This window comes from Triturus cristatus, chromosome 1_2 (genome assembly GCF_964204655.1).
Source record: "Triturus cristatus chromosome 1_2, aTriCri1.1, whole genome shotgun sequence".
NCBI classification, from domain to species: domain Eukaryota; kingdom Metazoa; phylum Chordata; class Amphibia; order Caudata; family Salamandridae; genus Triturus; species Triturus cristatus.
In genome coordinates, this window is record NC_140580.1 from 953,413,737 (window position 1) to 953,434,766 (window position 21,030).

General features: G+C 45.4%; 1 protein-coding gene across 14 annotated transcripts in view; it reads left to right on the forward strand.

Annotated features, from left to right (window-relative positions):
- ZNF618 (zinc finger protein 618) overlaps positions 1-21,030 on the forward strand; it is a 1,018,163-nt gene that overhangs the window by 336,842 nt on the left and 660,291 nt on the right. The window lies entirely within an intron of this gene.

Sequence of the window (21,030 nt, forward strand, 5' to 3'; positions counted from 1 at the left end):
CATACCAGTTCAACCAAAAGACGTTAATTGGCACAGTCAAAATGCTTCTCTTACAGTTCAGTTTTTCTTAAACCCAGGTGACTGATATTTTTTCAAAGCAGTCTTGTACAGCAGATGCGGATTGGAGATAATGTGCTTTCTTTTTCATCCCTCTCCATCATAACTGTATTGCCTTCCTCTTTGAGGACTTGCTTTGTTAATCTTCTTCATTCTTCTTTGTGTATATTGTTTTATATAGCTCATAGCATGCTTCCAGGCTGATGTACCTTATGAGACTAAACATGCTGGCAAATATAGTAAAATGGCTGCAAGTGTGTGACACCCCTGCAGTGGAGAGCGCACATAGCATGGCAGCATGGTTTGTGCCATTTGTAAAAACTTGCATTTGTGGTTGGCAAGATTGCTTCTTATGATTGACAATAAATGATGCACAGTAAGGTGCCCTGCAAATCCCAAATGCATGTCTTGCAAGTCACCAGATAGTGACTTTCTGTGAGTCCGCCGAGCCGACCATGATTTCAAGCCAAACTTGCCTGCCCCTCCGTGCAGCATACCATAGCATCAACCTCACTTCAGAGTAGCAAGTACACTCTGCACAGCTGCAAGTGATGCTCCTCTGCAGCTCCAGACTGGCTCTTATCACCTGCTGCATTGCCGGAGAATAACCCCTTGCCATCACTATTGCATTGTAACCCTCTATAAATAGGTTAGCCACCTGGCCGGTGTTTGATCAGCCCAAGCGATAATTATAGCTTCAAGGGTGATTTATTTATTTATAGTTATTATAAAGCCCAAATTGACCAGTATGCTGAAAGAGCACATTACATATAGTAGTTGTTGACATGGTGTGCATTAATTAAAGAATAATATAAATGATATATTATGTAACAGATGGATGACCGAGGATTATTATTTAACAAGTAAGTATTGTTGAAAGAAGAAGACTTTGAATTCCATCTTGAATATTTGGAATCTAATTAGAGAACTGATTGTCCGGGGAATGGAGATCCAAATCTTGGGAGCATTTCACGTGATAGACTGTTATGTAGTCTTTTCGTTCTTGAAGGCAAGAGTTTCCAGAAAAAGGTGTTTGACCTTTTCTTTGAGCCTGTTGTCTGCCTAACTTAGATGATGATAAGCTTTTTTCCAGGTAGTTAAATGATTATGTATTTGGATTGCTTTGCATTGGATGGAGGGAAATTTGAATTGGCACCTGGCTACAAATAATAGTCAATTGAGTGAGATTAATAGTGGGGTGGTGATGTTGTATTCTTGTGATCCAATGGAGAGCCTGGCATGGAGAGTTGCTTTAGGAGGTGCTGTATGGATTTTGGGAATACTGCTTAGAATGGAATCTCCATAGTAGAGACTAGAAAGCACCATCCTGTTTTGCAAGTTTGAGGTCCTGCTTCAGGAATAAGGAGTATAATTTCTCTTGGTAGTTTCTGTTGGTGTTGTGCTCCCTTAGCTTGAGTTTATGCACATCTGTAGTTTTAGGTTTCTGACAGATACACAGCCAACTGATTTTCTGTCTTGATACAAAGCCAAGTGATTTAGGCAGTACACAATCTCTGGATTGTGATCTAGAGAGCACATCTTGCATTCCTCTATTTCCATTCTGCAGTCTGCGGATTCACCGCTGCAATAGGAATTGGAAAGGCAGTGGATTCAAGCGACAGGATCTTTCAACGATCTCATCCAGGTCACTCCGAGCATGGTTAACATTCTATCCTGGTGGACGCGACAGGAGCATCTCTCAATCAGCAGGTAATTTCTCCCTCAGACTTCTCCTCTAGTCATCACCACTGATACTTCCCGAAAGGGGTGGGGAGCTTATCTCCAAGATCTTTCAAGTCTGTGGCTAATGGCAACCTTCTCGGCTTCGACACATCAGTCTGCTAAGCTCAAGGTAATACATCTAGCCTTGCAGGCTTTCCTTCCCAGAATACACAGTTTCCGCACTGACAATACAACCACAATGCATTACATCAACAAGCAGGGTGGTACAAGATCTCATTTGCTGTCCCAGGAATTGCAAAAGGCATCTGGGAGTGGTCCATCCACCGCAAAGTACATCTGTTAGTGAAACATGTTCCCTGAAAGCAAACTACTATAGCACATACTCTCAGCAGACTGAGGACCGCTTGTCACGCATGGGAAATCGATCAGAGTACCCTCGACAATGTCTTTCTCCAGTCGGGCAAACCATATCTGGATCTTTTCGCAACCCCCAGGAACCAGAAATGCTAGTACTTTGCAAGCTGGCATCCTCATCAGTGTTGTGAGGAAATGCATTTTGAATCGCATTGTCCGGAATCTTAGCTTACACCTTTCTTGAGATTCCTCTCCTCAGTAGAGTCCATGATCATTCTCATAGGTCCAACGTGGCTACGTCAACATGGGTTTGAGGAGTTACACCTCCTCTCACAGAGTAGCCACGTCCAGTTGAAACAGATACCATCTCTTCTGACAATGAACCAGAGCCAAGTACTGCACCCGGATCCCAGGTTACTTCACTTGGCAGCCTGACTACTGAGTTAAACAAATTTGTACACTTAAACATCCCACCAGACTGCAGGGACATATTTGCCTCAGCTTTTGCAGACAGTACGAATAAAGCCTGTTGGCTCAAACAGAAACAATTTTGTATATGGTGCCAAACTGCTAATGGTCATCCACTTTCCTTTTCTCCTGAAGAAAACTTTTTGTATCTCCTGCATTTGGCGAAATTGGGGCTGGGTCATGCATCCATTAAAGTCCATTTATCAGCCATCTCCCACTTCAGGTGATCTTGCACATCACCTTCCTTATGGTCTGTCAGACTTGTGAAGCAATTCCTCAACTGATAAGGGTCCACTCACCAGTAAGAACTCCTCCTCGACTCTGGCAACTCAACATTGTACTTTCACAACTCATGAAAGTTCCCTTTGAGCTCATTCACAGGGCAGTTATCAAGTTCCTATCATCGAAGATATCTCTCTTACTGGCCATAACATCAGCCAGAAGAGTCTGTGAGATATCCAGGAGCCTTTCCTCCAATTTAGGAATGATGGGGTGATTCTTCATACAAGCCCCAAGTTTATTCCTAAAGTCCCTTCAGACTCCCACATCCGTGAGTCTGTAACTCTAAAGATTTTTTTCCAGAGCCTAAGACACCAGCTGAAAGGGCACTATACGTCAAGAGAAATTTAAAGTTCTACTTAAATAAAACACAAATCCAATCAACTATTTGTAGCATACAGCGCACCAGGGACAGGGTATCCTATTTAACAAGCATTTACAATGCAATGGTCTCGGCATTGTTAAAGTTAGCGCCATTGGCATTGCTCATGACATTATTTTTGTTTAAGTTTTTAAAACATTTAAAGAAACGGCATTGTTATTTACAATGTCAATAGCTTAATCTCTCTCAAATGGTGCGTTTCAGTAAATGCAGCCTGCTGCACTCTTTTAACAATTACATTGAGCCTGCACCGCAAAGATCACACACTGAGCAGGTCACCTTTTCAGCTTTAAGAATACAGATTGGCCTATGTGTTCCGCTGCCAATAACTGTACTAAGCGCAGGGCTTTAAGTGGGCCAGGTCCTGCCGGTGGTCAGCACCAGTAGTTTTAAAAAGTAGATGCTGAGGCGAGGCTATCGGGCTCTCCATGTTTGCCCTCACCATCAGGGTGAAACAAAATCATAACTCTGCAGCAGGAACATCCTTCACTGTCTGTGATGTAACATCAAAGAGACTTGTTATAGTTCTTCCACAGCCTCATCCTTTCAGAACTGAAGCATTTTCAACATTATATACAACGAAGCCATAGTTGTTCCTTATTTATCTTATGCAACTAACAACCACTGACAAAGCCAATAGTCATGGCTTGTAGGTGTAAGTTACATGTCGTATTATATATCTAGATATAATTAAAAAAGAGACAAAATACTAGTCGGGAAGCACACTATGCTAAGCACAGATTTTTTTCACTTGAATGATTTAAGCCACGCCCTTAATTAAATCGACCACGCCTCTCTGAAAGACCCCCGTCACCCCTCCCCCGAGTTTTTCATCCCACTTAAACCCCTTACTGAGCGCATCCCTTTGCCGATGTCGGGGTGGATCGTGACAACTAGGGCAGCCAACCACACGGAGATTCTACTACAGTAAAAACTTATCAGCACCCTGCGAACGTGAATAGAGCGACGTTTCTCCAAACACATTTGCACTTCTGTATATATAAAAAAATGTTGCGACCTCTGTATTGAATTTCCCCTGTGGTGAACATATACTCTATATTCCGGACACCCTGCGGGTCCCTCCGCGGTGTTTTAGAAGCAGAGATGCCAACGATGGCTATACTTCCCTGTAATCTTCCACATGACTATAATATCGTTTTTGGTTCTTGTTAAATTAAACTTTTAATGGCCACGTTGTTGCATCAGACTAACCCACAATAGTATAGAAAAGTTCTACCCAAAACGGCAAAATAAGGGTCTATAACCAGTATTTTACTGGGTGGAGATTACGTGGCTACACTAGTAAACAAAGTGTAACCAAACTTCCTTTTACCTGACACTCACCTGTAATCGCACTAACGAAGGACCAGCAAAAGCGGCGCCAACACAGACCCGGAAGTTTCGTAGCTGAGTCAAGCCAGCTCCCGCTCTGCCACTATACAAAGTACACTGCAGACCAAACGCTGGCGCCAGGGAAGAACTACGTGTGCCCAGAGAGGACAAACTAGAGCCGTAGAACACCTATGCGAAAGCAAGTGCCGAAAGTGAAAAGGGACAACTGATGTTAAATGTGTGTTTAAAGAGCGGTAAACCGATGGAAGCATATGTATAGAAAAGTTACGATCTGTCCACAATACGTGTGTTTTTACTATTCTGCCACCAGAGCCGTAAATTATGGTCACCCGCGCTGTATTCACAACCCTTGGAGACGTATCTTATTCGCTGTCAGACAGTGTATTACTTTAGGACTGGTTATGGAAACCCTTATCATCCGTGACGCGGGCCCCCCTGGCAGACAGACCCGCTTGCTCCGCGTTGTATCTCATGCCTCCGGGCATCAGTACGATGGCAGAAGCTTCTGGCTAGCACCCGCTCTGCGCAGACACCACTGCCTTTCTCCGAGGTGAAGCAGAAATGCCTCGGAGAAACGCAGTGGCGTTTTCGGATTCGGGGGCGTGTTTTTCTTTCTCTCCTTTTGCCATTGGCTGGAATGTTTACATTCCAGAGGAGAGAAAGATTCGAAAAAACACGCCACCGAATCCGAAAAAGGCGAGGCTTGTTTGGAGATACAAACCTCTTCTCCAATGGCTGACCAGCATTTAAGAGGCCAGCCAATGGAGAAGAGGTAAAAAAAAGGGGCGGGTTAACACCCCACTCCGAAACATTAAATCTCGGAGCGAGACTGCGCAAGCGCAGCCTTCGAGCCGAGACCTAAAAACCGAGCATTGCTAGATAGATATCCATCACAATTCACTTCTGTCACCAGAAAGCAGGCAAACCACTAAGTACATCGATGCGTGTCAATTCTAAAAGAACTATATCTACGTCAACAGCGCTGTTTGATGCTGTCAGCTCATGAGATTTGCTGGGTAGCTACCTGGAAAAATGGATACACCTTTGTGCAGCACTACTGCTTGGAATTGGCATTTCATAGTGATGCTGCAGTTGGCCAAGCAGTATTACGGCATCTTTGCCAGTGAACATGAGCTGTCCCCTTTTTTCCACTGTTCTCTTACTGTTATGCACATTTTGCGTTGTAAGTTATATGTTTTTCTGAAATGGTATTCTATCTGTCTTTTGATACGTAGATACGTATACATCTTTTCTTACATGTATATTTGTCTACATTTTGCTTTATGTGAGAAAATGTGCTTCTCAACTACTATTTAATCTGATTCAAGCATGTGACTCTATGAAAGATCCAATACTGGAGTAAGAAAAGAAGTTACTTACCTGTAACTGTAATTCTTCAGTATGGAAATCTTTCATATAGTGACCTGCGACCCACTCTCCTTCCCTGGGAAGCTCACCTTCTCTCTCAGTTGGTATTTTTTTGCACTTGTGCTCTAAAATCTGAGAGACTGGGGCTTCTCACAGGAGTGTTCCAGAAGGTGAGGGCAACCTGTTTGTTTGAGCCATAAGTTTGGTCTTATTTTTAAAATGACTTTGATATGTTACTAAACTGAAGGGCTTAGGGCATTTCTGGTCTATACCTATCATTACATTGCTTTTCTAATGTACCATCGGACTCCCATCTCGACGACTGGTAATAATTCAAGCATGTTAATCTATGAAAAATTCCAGTACTGGAGAACTACAGTTACAGGTGAGTAACTTATTTTCTTTTCAGTACTTGATTCTGATACCCTAAATATCTTGGCTGACTTTGTGATAGTCTAAGATTTTTTCTTTCTTAACACAGCGACAGATTAATTATGCTTATCCAAAATGGTTATCAATTTACTTTTTGGCTGATGTTTTAACGGGCTCAGAAATGTGTTAATATGATCTAGTTTTCATGATTGTCTGCATTATTTTCGAATGTGAGGCTTTTCTGAAATTAGCTCAAGAGCCATTGTGTTTTTTTTCCTTTATTTGTACCCGAATGCATCTAGCCTCCTCTTCAAGATGGATGAGAGTTTGGGTACTTGACATGAAAGTATGTTAGAGGGGGAAGTGCATTTTCATTTTTCATCGCCTGGGTCGATTTGGGGGTTTTGTTCTTTTAATTTCTGACAGTGATTCATTTGTCTTTGAAGATTACTTTGTTTGAATTTTTTACTTTTCAATCTTAAATTTGCAAAAATATTCTGTGTTGGATTTTGTCTCTATAATTGCTCATTCTTAGAATTTTTCTTTTGCTATTTTGGGCCATATGTACGAAGCATTTTTGTGGTCAGAAATGGCTGATTAGGTCGTTTCTGACTGCAAAAATGATTTTACATATGTACAAAACACAAACTGCGTTTCGGTAACACGTTACTGAATCGCATTTTCTGTTTGAAATTCGGTATTTGGAAGGTATGTATAAGGTGTTTCTTCCAAATACCGAATCTGAATGGGATGTATGAATATTTTGTGACCTAATTACAGTTGCAAAGCATTCATATTATACGGACTCCTTGAAGGAGGTGGTAATCTATTTGCAAATGGGAAGGGTTTTCCAAGGGACCTCTTCCCCTCTGAGAATGCAAGGGCAAATAATTTTTAAGAGGAAGCAGTGGTCCCACGGCCATTGCCTCCTCATAAAAAAAAAAATGAAACTGACATGTTTCATTTTTTTCTTTATAAATGCATCTCGTATTCATTTAAGGAAAACTGGATGCATTTAAAAAAAATGATTGCATTATTAAAAAGCAGTAACAGACATGGTGGTCAGCTGACCTCAGCAAGCCACCATCCCTGTGATGACTGTGATTCCCAGTGGGTCCCAAATTGTGAACTACCTCATAAATACTCTAGGAATCACAGAAGAGTTTCATACATTAGGAATACCGATTTCCTAATTGCGATTCGGGGAAATCGGTATTCCTAATGTTATGACATCTGGCCCATATTTCTTAAAAACCCATCGTGTAGACTTTTCTTTTTTCAATCATTTTTTTGTTTTTAAAGAGTTGTCTTTGTAATGATGTCAGACAAGCTGTCTACATATTGTGACATTAATGTCTTGATCTATAACATTTTTTTGGAAGGACTTGATTGAGATTTCCAAGGACTCAAGATTAGTATTATTGAGCCCCCAAACTCACTGTTAAATTAGGTAGGTTGCCCTCTCAGCCAAAAGTAGATATATGAAGGGTGGTCGGTATTGGGTAGTAATCAGACAAATTGGATAGGGACTCTGACTTGATCCACTGTTCACATGCGGAGGAGGCAGGCAGTGCAGTATCAGATTAATATTAATTAAAAAAGGAGATGTGCAACTGTGTTTTTGTTTGCCAAATGCAGGTCAAAATCACCCAGGAATGCATTATTCAACGTGGAGATCATTTTGTTTTTAATGAACTCTGAGCTGTCCCACAAAGTTGGAATAGTCCCTGGGAGGATAGTATGCGATGTGCTTTTCAATGGAGTTTATTTTTCTCATGTTTAACTTACATTAATAGTTTTTGGATAGAAAAGAATTGCTCATTTGATTAAATCAACGGTTCCTCCTTTAGCTACATGATCAATGTGGTTGATGGAAAGTCCCAGAGCAATTAGTATGTCCGTCACTGACTGTGAGGCGTGATTCAGCTAAGTCTCTTATTAGCAGCAAAATGTTGAGATTGTAGGATTTGATAAGTTCAGTGATTTCATTTTGATTTTTTACCGCTGACCACCAGTTGTATGGAATACCTTTGAGAGGTGTTGGATTTTGTAGATTTGTTGTGATGGAGACGTTTTCTTTGTGTATGCTTTTCTTTGTGCATTTAGAAATCTTCTTTCTTAAGTTGATGGTTCTAAGGATTTTGTAAGATGCAATGTGTTTTAAGATCTGAGCAGCTTTTTCAGCAGTAAGTGAGCATTTCTAATATGTGGGTCTTGATTACTGGGCAGGATTGTTTGATCAAGTCTGTTACGCTGTAAATCTTCATTTGTTCGATCAAAGTTTTGGCTTTTTCATTGTATTTTTATTTTATAAAACCTTTTGTTTGCTTTTGAATTATAAACAACACCACAAAACAACGCATCATTGCGTTTGTGCAGCTGATACAGATTGGATTATATAGATAAAGAGAACCTAGATTAGACAACACTGCAAATGATTGACCAGGTAGGATGTGTCTCCCATGCAACAAACATAATTACAATTCAGAAATATTTGTGCCTTTCTCTCAGCAGGACCACATCTTTTGGAATTTCCATGGGGTTTCATTGTATTGTTGTTGGTTGCTTTCATTTCCTCCATTCTCGAATCTCCAGGAAATTTCTCATCTGGTAAGCAACGGCCAGACATGTGAACAGTTTGTTCCTGGTGATTTGCATGCTTGTGGAAAGTTTTTTTTGTACCTCAGTTCCTTGTGGGTCTTAATTCACCAATGACATTAAGCCTTAATTCACAAGGTACTGTTTCCGGGTGGATTGGCGCTCTCTAATGGAACGAAGGCTCGGTCTGTTATGTGACCTGCCATGTTTTTTGGTCTGCGTTAGTAGATGTAGACTGGAGATGAGATAAAGCTGATTTTCAGTGTTGAGTCAGCAGTGGGTGAAATCTCGAAGTTGTTGGCTGCCATGAAAGTTTAGTCAGGCACTGCCTTCTGTGTTGAAGTGAAGGCCTCCTGTCTAGACAAAGTCGAATACTTACTTATGCCTACTACCCCTCTTGGGGTATAGGGCATCAGCCAGGACTCTCCAGCAATCTCTGTTTTGGGATTTTATTTCAGTCGGACTCCAGGTGTAACCCATCTCCTTGCAGTCAGCCTTGAGGCCTCGGCACCAGGTGTTTCTTGCCCTTTTCCATTTAGGGATTCCAGTCAGAGCTTGCCTGATAGTTTTTGATGTGGGCTTGCAGAGGATGTGACCTATCCTGCCCTAGAGTCATTTCATGATTTCTCCATGAGCAGGGAGTTCGAAAGTCTGCTGTCATAGGTCGTCGAAAGTCGCACAAGTGGAAGTCAAACAAGAGTAGGTTGTCCTCTGTGGCTATAATCATTAATTTGCTGTAGTTAAAATCAAAATGCAGATCTCTCTACATTGAACAAGCATTGGCATAGCCAATAGGTCTCGCCTTCGGGGCGTTATAAGTGTTTTGACAGAGCTATGGGCATTGTTAACGTTTTTAATATGTGTTGTATAGTATTGTGAATGTTGTGCAGCATGTTTAAAAGTTATAATAAAAAAAGTGTTATAACCATTTCTGGCACCTTGTATATAACCCTATAAACATTATATACAGTTGAAGTATCGTAGGTTAGGTTTACTCTATAAGAGTCGGTATTAATTACTAAGTGCCTTGGTGAGTCCCGGAAACCATCAGCTCAAATTAAGCACTGTAGGTTACAAAATGCAAAAAGCATATTAAACGACGCACACAATAACTCCATTGCAGTCTATAAATAAAAGCTATATCAGAAATGCGTTTTACTTGTGCTTGTTATAAAAGCCAAAGAGCATCTAAAACATTGCGCACAATAACAACATCGCAGTTTATAAAGAAAAAATATATCAGAAATGAGTTTTACTTGTGCGTGTTATAATGTGTTTTAATAGATCTTTAAATGGTGCTTATAATAAGCACTCCAAAACCTTTGGGCCCAGTTTGCACTGTAAGCGCCGGTGTTGACAATTAAATGCGGTGGGGAGTACAGGAAAACACTGGCTCAAATTAGCACTACTATCAAAAAAAGGAACAGATTAGGAGAAGCAAATATCATTGGGGAAAGCTATCGAGATGCCAACCTTAGAGTTTGGGAACAAAGTTCGAGTCTTGGCGTCGGATCAATATCCTGTGATCCTGGGCCAATCACTTAATTTCCATGTTTGTACCAAAAATTCTTATGCCCTTAAGTGGTATTTGTAAAAATAACAGTGTTTGTTCCATAAAGTAATATGTCCTTAAGTAATGCTTATAAAAAGCACTCCAAAAACGCCTGGTCCAGTTTATGCTATAGGTGCCAGTGTTTTATAATTAAGTGCTGTGGTGAGTTCCGGAAAGCACCAGCTCAAATTAAGCACTACTATAGAAAAAGTATCAGATTAGGAGAGGCAAATGCCATTAGGGAAAATCTATAACATAGCACTGAAAGGTGCCGACTTCAGAGTTAGGGAACAAAGTTTGAGTTTTGGCATTGGCCCAACATCCTGTGATCCTGGGCAAATCACTTAGTCTCCACTTTTGTACCAAAAAATAACATGCCCTTAAGTTATGCTTGTAAAAAGAATTCCAATATTTGTAGGTCCAGTTTGCTGTATAAGTGCCAGCGTTGTTATTTAAATGCTGTGGTGAGTCCTGGAATCCACCGGCTCAAAAAAAGCACTGGCGGTTACAAAATCAAAGCACCACATTAAACACCGTAAAAATAAGAATATTAAGATCTCAAAATAGTAAGTATCTCAAAACCCCGTCTGCCTTATAGAAGCAATGTCCTGTCCTGATTTGCGTAGACCCCCTGTATCCACTGACAACTTTCACTGTGGTTTCAAGATCCAGCAGGGAACCATTGGGCTTATTAAGAAATTGAAAATATGAATGAGTGACAGGGAGAGCGAAGGGGGAGGAAAGGTGATTTCAGAGGATAAAGACTCGAGATTTTATGCGGAAGGGAAAGGAGTAACATAAGTGGAGTGGTAATATAGGCAAGGATAGGAGAAGCTACAGCATGATTACCGAGCATGGACAGAGAAGAGCGCGACTGACCTATCATGGCCGCAGACTAGATAAAGAACAGGGAACACTGGATGGTTATTACTGCGGATTGATTAAGGACGGAGTAAGATTGACCGCGAATGGAAGGGAGTGAGACTGACCGCTTATTACTGCAGACTGAACAAACTGAGCACAAGTGACTGTTCAGCACTACAGATTGGACGAAGGAAGAGTAAGAGAGTGTCACATCATTCATGCATGCGGCACAAGCAGCGGTAGTGACTGATCACTACTCCAGAGTTATGTTATGTTATAATACACTTATAGCGCGCATAGATAATCAAGAGTGTCCCGGCGCTGGAGGTGACCGTGAGAGTGAAGGTTCTGAGGTTCAGATCGGCATATTAAAGAGTAGGGTCTTTAATTGTTTCTTGAATGGCCTAGGATCCTGAGTGTTCCGAAGTTCCGTGGGAAGGGAGTTCCAGGCTACCGCTGCTTTGACAGAAACCAAACCCCCAAGTTCTTAGCAGGGTTACCCACTGAGTTGGGCCAAGAGGTAGTTTCACAAAGTTTCCCTGAAAGATGGGGGAAGGATCCATACAGAAGGACCTCCAACTTGTCCTCGTTGCACTTCAGCTGTGCTAGTGCAAGCCATTTGAAAACGGTAGAGAGACATTTCTGGGCTATTTGCGAGGACAGATCGTTATCCTTCCAAGTGAAGAAGAGCTGGGTATCATCTGCATAGGCTATGATCATGGCTTCCAGCTTCTCTGCAAGATAAATTAGGGGCGTGATATAAATATTAAAGAGCAGAGGACTCAGAGTAGAGCCCTGCGGTACTCCTGTGGACACCTTTCTAGGGGTCGACGAAAATGGTGGCATCCAAACCTGCTGAGTGTGATCCTCTAGAAAGGAATTCAGCCAATCCCAGGCATGGCCAGTCATCCAATGTTCTAAAGTCGGGCAAGTAGTTGTCGGTGGGGCACCGTATCAAAGGCGGCAGAGTTGTCTAGTAAAATCAGAGCCGCTCTGCCACCTGCGTCCAAGCACTCCCTTATTGCCTCTGAGATTTCGACGAGAACAGTCCCCGTGCTGTATGACGCCGTGAATCCGGATTGGGCAGGGTGGAGAGCACCGGATGACTCGACATAGGCGTCCAGCTGTCTAAAGACAGCTTTTTCGCACACCTTTGCCACTGCTGGAAGAAGGGAGATAGGGCGATAGTTGGCAAGTTTGGTAGGGACTAGCGTGTTTTTTTTTTTAGAAGTCGCAGCAGTTTAGCCTGTTTCCATGACAATGGAACAGTGGCGGTCTGGAGAGACAAATTTATGATGGTATTAACCTCTGGGTTAACCACCTCCACAGCTCCTGCTAAAAGAGTGCACAAAAAACAGACTGAGCACCAGACTGCAGACTGCGAAAAACACTAATGGGGAAAAAGTGACCGATAATTTCCATGTAAGAACTGCCAAAGTCATTTCAATGGCATGCAGATCAGGGTAGCGCACACTGTACAAACACCAAACACACTGCAGCAAGGTGGGAACAAAAGCATTTGAGACGAGCGCGGCCGCGAAAGTGAAAGCGACCGTAACATGATCCAAAACAGATGGCACCCTGCGCGACCCTGCAAGCTGGATTCCGTGGGAGGTAACTATTACTGGAAAAGGTGGGACATGCACCCGCCTAGGCCAATTGCATGGTTTCATTTTTTAAAGCCACATGCAAAGGCCAATACAATGTGTGGAAAATGAAAAATTTCCTAGCTTTCGTCACGGAAAGTTTCAATTCTATTAAGGACTCGGAGTCGAGGATTAGGTTTTTCTTTCTTCTATTTATTCAATAGTAGCCTTAGAAAATAACAGTGAACAACAATAGGACTTAATTTCCCATGAAGCGGTTTTTCAGGCTGGGGAGCGGGACTCTACTTTGGAGGTAGGAAGCCAGAAGGCCCTGGACCGGCTTCCTTCGCGGGGAGGGGTTCAAGGAGTTTCGCCTGGTCATCCAACCTCTTCTCCAAAGGAGCCACCGCCTCTGAGACTGCCTTGACTATGGAGGAATCAACCGCGTCGCAGAATTCGTCCGACAGCGGGAAAAACTGAGATTCCTCTTCTTCCTCGTAATAATCATCCTGCACAGCGGAGGATCTGAGGTAAGTCAGGTAAGTAAGCTAAATATATAGGTAGCCACTCACCAGGTAAGAGGGTAAGAAAGGGACTGTACCCAGGTAAACTACAGGGAGTAACAAGACCCCCCCCAGTCAGGTAGTCAAACTCACAGAGGGCCTGCCAACCTAGAAGCTCCTGCGCTAGGCCCCAACAAGCAGCACACAAACCGCCCTAAATATAAATGAGGGCCAAATCAATGCCTGGGAACTCCACGTGCTGCACGGTGCAATTGTGCTATAATCTTACCCCACGGGGTTGGTCAGCCTCAGGCAGAATACTGGCTGGGCGCGAGACAGCAGGGACGCGGGCGGAGGCGCTCGGCAATGGCCATTGAATACTGCGACCTCCGCTCGCATCCCACTGTGGAGGAAAGGCCAGCGCCTGAAGGAATACAGGGAGGCGTGCCCTCTAGCAGTCGGCGGATCGCACGCGCTCCCGCCAGCGTGAGATAACCGTTGCGTGGCCGCGTAAGAGCGGGCAAAACGTTCCAGCGGCCGTGCTTCACGGAGCGGAGGCTCCCAAGTACCTACCCGTCAAAGACGGCTGCACGCAAAACAAAATATAATAGAACACACGGAGCGGAAGCTCCAGATCATAAGTAACGTCATCCACCAAACAGCAAAATACCCGTCAGTGAAAATTAAACATTGATCCCATATAACGGAGCGAAGGCTCCTGGCACAACCACAATACAAAGTGTCCCCAAACCAATCAATCAATCAATCAAAGCATTTGTATAGCGTGCTACTCACCGGAGGGTGTCAAGGCGCTTGGGGGAGGGGGGTCCGCTACTGCTCGAATAGCCAGGTCTTAAGTTGCTTCCTGAAGGCGAGGTGGTTTTGGGTCAGGCGGAGGTGGGTGGGGAGGGAGTTCCACGTCTTGGCAGCCAGGTAGGAGAAGGATCTTCCTCCCGTAGTGGCTCTTCGGATGCGGGGGACGGTGGCGAGGGCGCGGCTGGTCGATCGAAGCTGGCGGGTGGGGGTGTAGAAGGTCAGTCGGTCGTTGAGGTATCTAGGGCCATGGTTGTGGAGAGCTTTGTGTGCGTGGGTGAGGAGTCGGAACGTGATTCTCTTGTTGACGGGGAGCCAGTGCAGGTTTCTCAGGTGTGCGGAGATGTGGCTGTGTCGGGGAATGTCCAGGATGAGGCGTGCTGAGGCGTTCTGAATGCGCTGTAGTCTTTTCTGGAGTTTGGCTGTGGTTCCGGCGTAGAGGGAGTTGCCGTAGTCCAGTCGGCTGGTGACGAGGGCCTGGGTGACCGTCTTCCTGGTTTCGGTGGGGATCCACCGGAAGATCTTACATAGCATGCGTAGGATGTTGAAGCATGATGAGGAGACGGCGTTGACTTGTCTGGTCATGGAGAGGGAGGAGTCCAGGATGAAGCCCAGGTTGCGTGCGTGGTCTGTTGGTTTGGGTGTTCTACCCAGGGCAGTGGGCCACCAGGAGTCGTCCCAGGCGGAGGGCGAAGATCCCAGTATGAGGACTTCCGTCTTGTCTGAATTCAGTTTCAGGCGGCTGTTCATCATCCACTCGGCTACGTCTTTCATTCCTTCGTGTAGGTTGGTTCTGGCGGTGGCGGGGTCGTTGGTGAGGGAGAGGATCAGCTGGGTGTCGTCGGCGTAGGAGATGATGTTGAGGTTGTGTTGACTTGCGATGGCCGCAAGGGGGCTCATGTAGACGTTGAACAGCGTGGGGCTGAGTGATGATCCTTGTGGTACGCCGCAGATGACTTCGGTGGCCTCAGATCTGAACGGGGGGAGGCGGACTCTCTGTGTTCTTCCGGCGAGGAAGGAGATGATCCATTTCAGTGCCTTCTCCTGGATTCCGATGTTGTTAAGGCGCTGAACTAGGGTGCGGTGGCAGACCGTGTCGAACGCCGCGGAGAGGTCCAGGAGGATGAGTGCCGCTGTTTCCCCGTTGTCGAGCAGGGCTCGGATGTCGTCAGTGGCTGCGATGAGGGCGGTCTCGGTGCTGTGGTTGGCTCTGAAACCGGACTGTGAGTGGTCGAGGGATCCATTCGTCTCGAGGAAGGCGGCCAGCTGTCTGTTGACGGTCTTCTCGATGATTTTGGCAGGAAAAGGCAGGAGCGAGATGGGGCGGTAGTTTCTGAGGTCAGTGGGGTCCGCTGATGGTTTCTTCAGTAGGGCGCTGAGTTCGGCGTGCTTCCAGCTCTCTGGGAAGGTGGCGGTGTCGAAGGAGGCGTTGATGATGTCCCGCAGATGGGGTGCGATGATGGAGTCGGCCTTGTTGAAGACGTGGTGAGGGCAGGGGTCGGTTGGTGATCCGGAGTGGATGGAGTTCATCGTGCGGATGGTGTCTTCGGCGTTGATCGGGGTCCAGGCGCGGAGGGTGGTGGTGGGGGGCGCTGGAGCGGTTGTAGGGTACGTCGGCAGTGCGCTGAAACTGTTGTGTATGTCTGCGATCTTGCTGTGGAAGAACGAGGCGAGCGAGTTGCAGAGGTCTTGCGAGGGAGTGATGTCGTTGTTTCCGGCGCTAGGGTTCGAGAGCTCTTTGACGATGTTGAAAAGTTCCTTGCTGTTGTGAGCGTTGTTGTCCAGTAGTTCCCTGAATGCGGTTTTCTTGGTGGCGTGAATCAGCTGGTGATGTTTACGAGTGGCGAGCTTGAGGGTGGTCATGTTGTCTGTAGTAGGGTTTTTGCGCCAGGCTTTCTCGAGGGCCCGGCAGTTCTTCTCGGAGCTCTTGAGTTCGTCGGTAAACCAGGATGCTTTCTTGGTGCTGGGTCTGGCGGGGGGGGGTCTTCAGTGGAGCGAGGTCGTCTGCCCAGTTGCTGATCCACCTCGTGAGGTTGTTGGCTGCTTGGTTGGGGTTCGCTGAGCTGGCGGGAGGGTTCTGGCTCAGGGATGTGGTGAGTTGGTCGGCTGTGATCTTGTTCCAGCTTCTGCGGGGGAACTGTTGTGGGTGGTGGTGGAGTGTGGTCCTTCTGAAGCTGAAGTGGACGCAGCTGTGGTCAGTCCAGTGGAGTCCGGTGGCGTGGCTGAAGGAGACGTCCTTGCTGGAGGAGAAGACGGGGTCAAGCGTGTGGCCGGCGTAGTGGGTGGGGGTGGTCACCAGTTGCTTGAGTCCGAGGTTGGCGAGGTTGTCTAGCAGGGTGGTGGTGTTGCGGTCGTTGTTGTTCTCCAAGTGGAAGTTGAGGTCCCCGAGGAGGATGTAGTCGGCGGAGGGGAGGGCGTGCGGGCTGATGAAGTCGGCGATGTCTTCGCTGAATTGTGTGCGTGGTCCCGGGGGTCTGTAGATGAGGGTGCCTCTGAGGGTGGTCTTGGGGTCGGTGTGGATCTGGAAGTGCAGGTGTTCGGCGGCTGTTAGGGTTTCGTCGGAGTTGGTCGTGATGCGGATGGTTTTCTTGTGGACGATGGCGATGCCTCCTCCCATCTGGTTGATGCGGTCCTTCCGGGTGATCTTGTATCCGTCCGGGATGGCGATGTCGGGTGCTGAGGAGGCGTTCATCCATGTTTCCGTGAGGAAGGCGACGTCTGGGGCTGTGGTGTCGAGGAGGTTCCAGAGTTCTATGGCGTGCCTGTGGACGGAGCGAGTGTTGAGCAGGATGCACTTCAGGTGGTTGCTGCTGGTTCTCGTTTTGGCGGGTGCGGTGCAGGTCCGGATGCAGGAGAACTTGCAGGAGTGGCAGGTGAAGGGTCCGTGGGTGCGTCCTGGGGTGGCTTGGTGGCAGCCTGGGGATCGGCCGGTGGCGAGTGCGCTGAGGATGGCGGCGTCGTACGTCCGGCGGGTGGGATGGCATCTGCGGGGGCCAGGGGCTCTGGCGCTGGGCGCGGTCCAGGCGCGGACGGGCGCCGACGGGTTTACCTTTGGCGCACCTTCGGCGCGCATAGGGCGTGCCCGCTGCGCGTGAACGCTGCGCGTACGCGTGGACTCCGCCATAAATGGCGTAGTGGGGGGGCGGAGCGAGGGAGGAGCAGCTGGGAGGCGGGAGCGGGGTGGCGAATGGGAAGGGAAGAGGTCTAACGAGGGAAGGGGGTGGGGCCGCAGGGGAGCAGCGGCAGGGAGCTGGGTGCGACGGCAGAAAGGCGGGAAAAACGGCGGCAGTGCAGAGTCACTACACGGGAGGAAAACAGCAGGCACAGAAGGAAAGCTGAGAGAGGCACAACAGAAAATACCACAACAGGCAGAGGAAAAGCAGAGAGGCACAGGGGCTGATAGACAACAGCAGTAATATCAGAGAAGGGCACTGGGGAAATAGCACAACAGCACAAGTCGGGTAGAGGCACAGGGGTCACGCCTACAGGAGCTGTGGTGAGCGGAGGGAGCAGGGAGACCAGGTCAACTCAAGGAGGAGATACGCGGCGGGTGGAGCGACCGTCTCTGACGATGTCCCCAACGTGACTGAAGGAAGGACACTTATCTGAGGGAGGCTGCTAGCAGCGAAGAAAGAGAACGTCCAGCACAGAGCATGGGCTGTTATGGTCCCAGGAGGCGCCTGATTGGACAGTGGACTGTTGCATGGCATTGTTGTTTTTTCGATAGGCTTCATGGGAAATTAAGTCCTATTGTTGTTCACTGTTATTATCTAAGGCTGCTATTGAATAAATAGAAGAAAGAAAAGCCTAATCCTCGCCTCCGAGTCCTGACGTAGAATCGAAACACACGCACGAGTTTTCAGAAAAACTGGAGTGATTCCAAGAGGCCCTCTCCTAGGGCAACGCATGCGCGCTGCGCTAGGCTAGACCTAAAAAGGGGGATGGCAAGAGGCCAAGTTTTCGGCCATGCGAAATTTTTTATGATTTCTACACTTCATGGTAATTGGCAAAGATGTCATGCCATTTTTAATATAGATTAAAAAAAAATGCTGATCAGTTTTCCTTCCCCTGTTCCTCTGCGAGTGTAGAGGCCTTAATAAAGAATAAGAGTTTTAAGGAAGTTAGGGTTCTGCGCTTGAAGTTCTTGGCTGCATTTTTAGATCGGCCTGAGGTGGGGGTAAATGTAATTGCTGTTAATTATTGAATACCAGCAGTATATTGCTGAGAATTTGTTTATCCCACAGTTCATTTTTACTAACTGATTTAGAAGGTGCAGTGTCCTTGTGTTAGTTTTTGATTGGGCAGCAATGGAGTGCTGTACGTTATTGGGGCCGTGTTGGGAAACATACAAAATTGTGTATCTGAATGGAGGGAATTTAATCTTTAAAGCACACTTGCGATTCACATGTTCAAATTTTTGTCCAGAATCTTATGATTTTCAGCTTTCAGTGCCAAGACTGGATTCGAACTCAGAACTGTAGGTTCAGAGTCAGTAGCTTAGCCACTAGATCACATTGCTTGACTAGGATACGTTTTAACTGTTTCCCTAGAAGCAGCAACATCAATTTTAAAAGGCTGATGTTGGCCCTGTTTTATCAATATTCACTTCACTAAGCACCCAAGTTCACTTTGAACCTTTTACATTTACTCTTATTTGATTCTGGCTTATAGTTTAGAAATATAAAATAAAGTGGAAGTAAATCAATTGGGACCCTGAAGCTGAAGCCTCTTGATTTTTATCTCAAAGAACGAGAAAGGAAGAACTAGAAAGAGATTATATTATTGTGGCAAGCCTGGTTATGCCTGGTAGATGCACTACTATCTGGCATTGCGGAGCTGCAGCATTTGTATGTTCTCTGATATGAAGCTTAGGTGCCAGTTCATATTAGAGCTTCACACCAATGGGCCATTGCCCACCCACTTACTATTGAGATTAAAACCTTCAGAGTATGGCCGGTATTTGTTTCCACAAACAAAGGCACAACACTATCTACAAAACACAGAAAACTGATCCAGAAAGTGAAGTACACTTAAAGCAGGTGGTGACTGGCCCAACTCACCCAAACAAGGTAGTGGATCAAGTGTATGAGACCCAAGAGTTACACAAACATAACAAGGAATGAGGCCTAAAGCTAAGTTCTATTATAACGGCATGGAACTCCGATGTGATTTGCAATATCCTCTTAATGTATGACAGAGGGTATATTATTCCTTATTATACATGGTCACAGCATTCCTCTTTTATTCTTGGTGACTTGCTGTTTCATTTGAAAGACTGGACTGGTTGCAGACATGAATAAAAGCGAAGTATGTTGTTCAAAATTAAAGACACCAAAAAGGAGATAGTACTTCGTTGCAAAAAAGTATTATAATCAGTTTAATGCAAGTCAGATTGAAAAATGTCATATCTTAGAATGGTTAAAAAAAAATGCAGCTATATTCTATTTCCTGCAATAGCCTATCATACCAAAAATGCTATGAATATCGCTTTTCTTCTGACACTGTTCATTTAAAAAAAAAAAAAAGAAAAAAGACAATCAGATGGTGAATCCAGTTGCCATTTTTTTGATAATCCACTTTATTGAATTTAATATCACAAAAGGAAGGCTAGCAGCAACAGCACAGTACACAGGTTCACATATAAAAACACTGCAAGGGTGTCAATAGCAAAAGTGTCCAGTATGCACTACGAGCAATCATCTCACATGGCAAAAGGAAAAACGCCATTTTCATATTTTTAAACTGCATCTTCGGCCATGCTCACCTGCTTTTCACCTTGCCTATTGGCTCTGACAGGAGGCGATATGGCAATGCAACTCATCTATAACAACTTAGTACAGTTGAGCAGCTATGTCATTTATTTACTGCAAGCGACTAAAGACGTAATAACGCAACTATAATAGGTAAATTCGAGTTGGCTTTTATACAGATATTGCATTTTTCTATGCATTATAAATCTATCAAGCTAGACCTAAGACAACAGCTCTGCAATACAAGGTAATGTTTACCTCCAGAGAGGGTATTCTTTTGCCTTTCCATCATGAGTATTCTTCGCTTATCAATTTTTCTCTGTTCCCAATACGACACCTTACTGGAGATGGAGGATTCTGAGGATGGTCCCTCTGGGCCAGCCTTCAGTCCCACACAACCAGGAGTTAAATTTAAAGAATATGATCACAAATCCATTGAGGGAGAAGACACCTTTCCAATGCAGCCTTATACTCGGCCAGGAATTTTCAAACCATGATCTATAAGGTCATTTGATGAACAGCATTGCTTTGATGCCTATGGGGAACAAGACATTGGCAAGAGCCAGTGATGCAGGTCCCTTGGTTATTGGCCACAGATCTCTGCTTGATGCTTGCGTCCTACATTCTTTAAAGAGCCCAAGAATGCTATCCATATCTCAGAATCTTCTTCCACAACCTATTCCAACAGCTATGGTGGAGGATGTGGGTTGCGATGATGATCAGGAGGAAGGCGAAATCCCAGAGGATGCTCCTCATGATGCAGTCTCTAGTGGCATGATTAGGTAGCACTGGTCTGGATGACATTATAGGCTTTCATGCTTTACTGGAGAGAGCAACCTAAAGATTTGCCTTAGCCTTTCCCACAAAACAGTTATACTGTTTTTATATGACTTTAAGGAACTGGTTCACTAGTCTGAAAAGACTATTCCCATTGTTGATTTTATCTGCTTAGATCATTTCAAAGTCATGAGAAACGAAGCAGAAGTGGCAGCACTTGTCCCTCACCTGGTTAAAAATATAAGGCTCCAGATGATACACCCACTCGTCT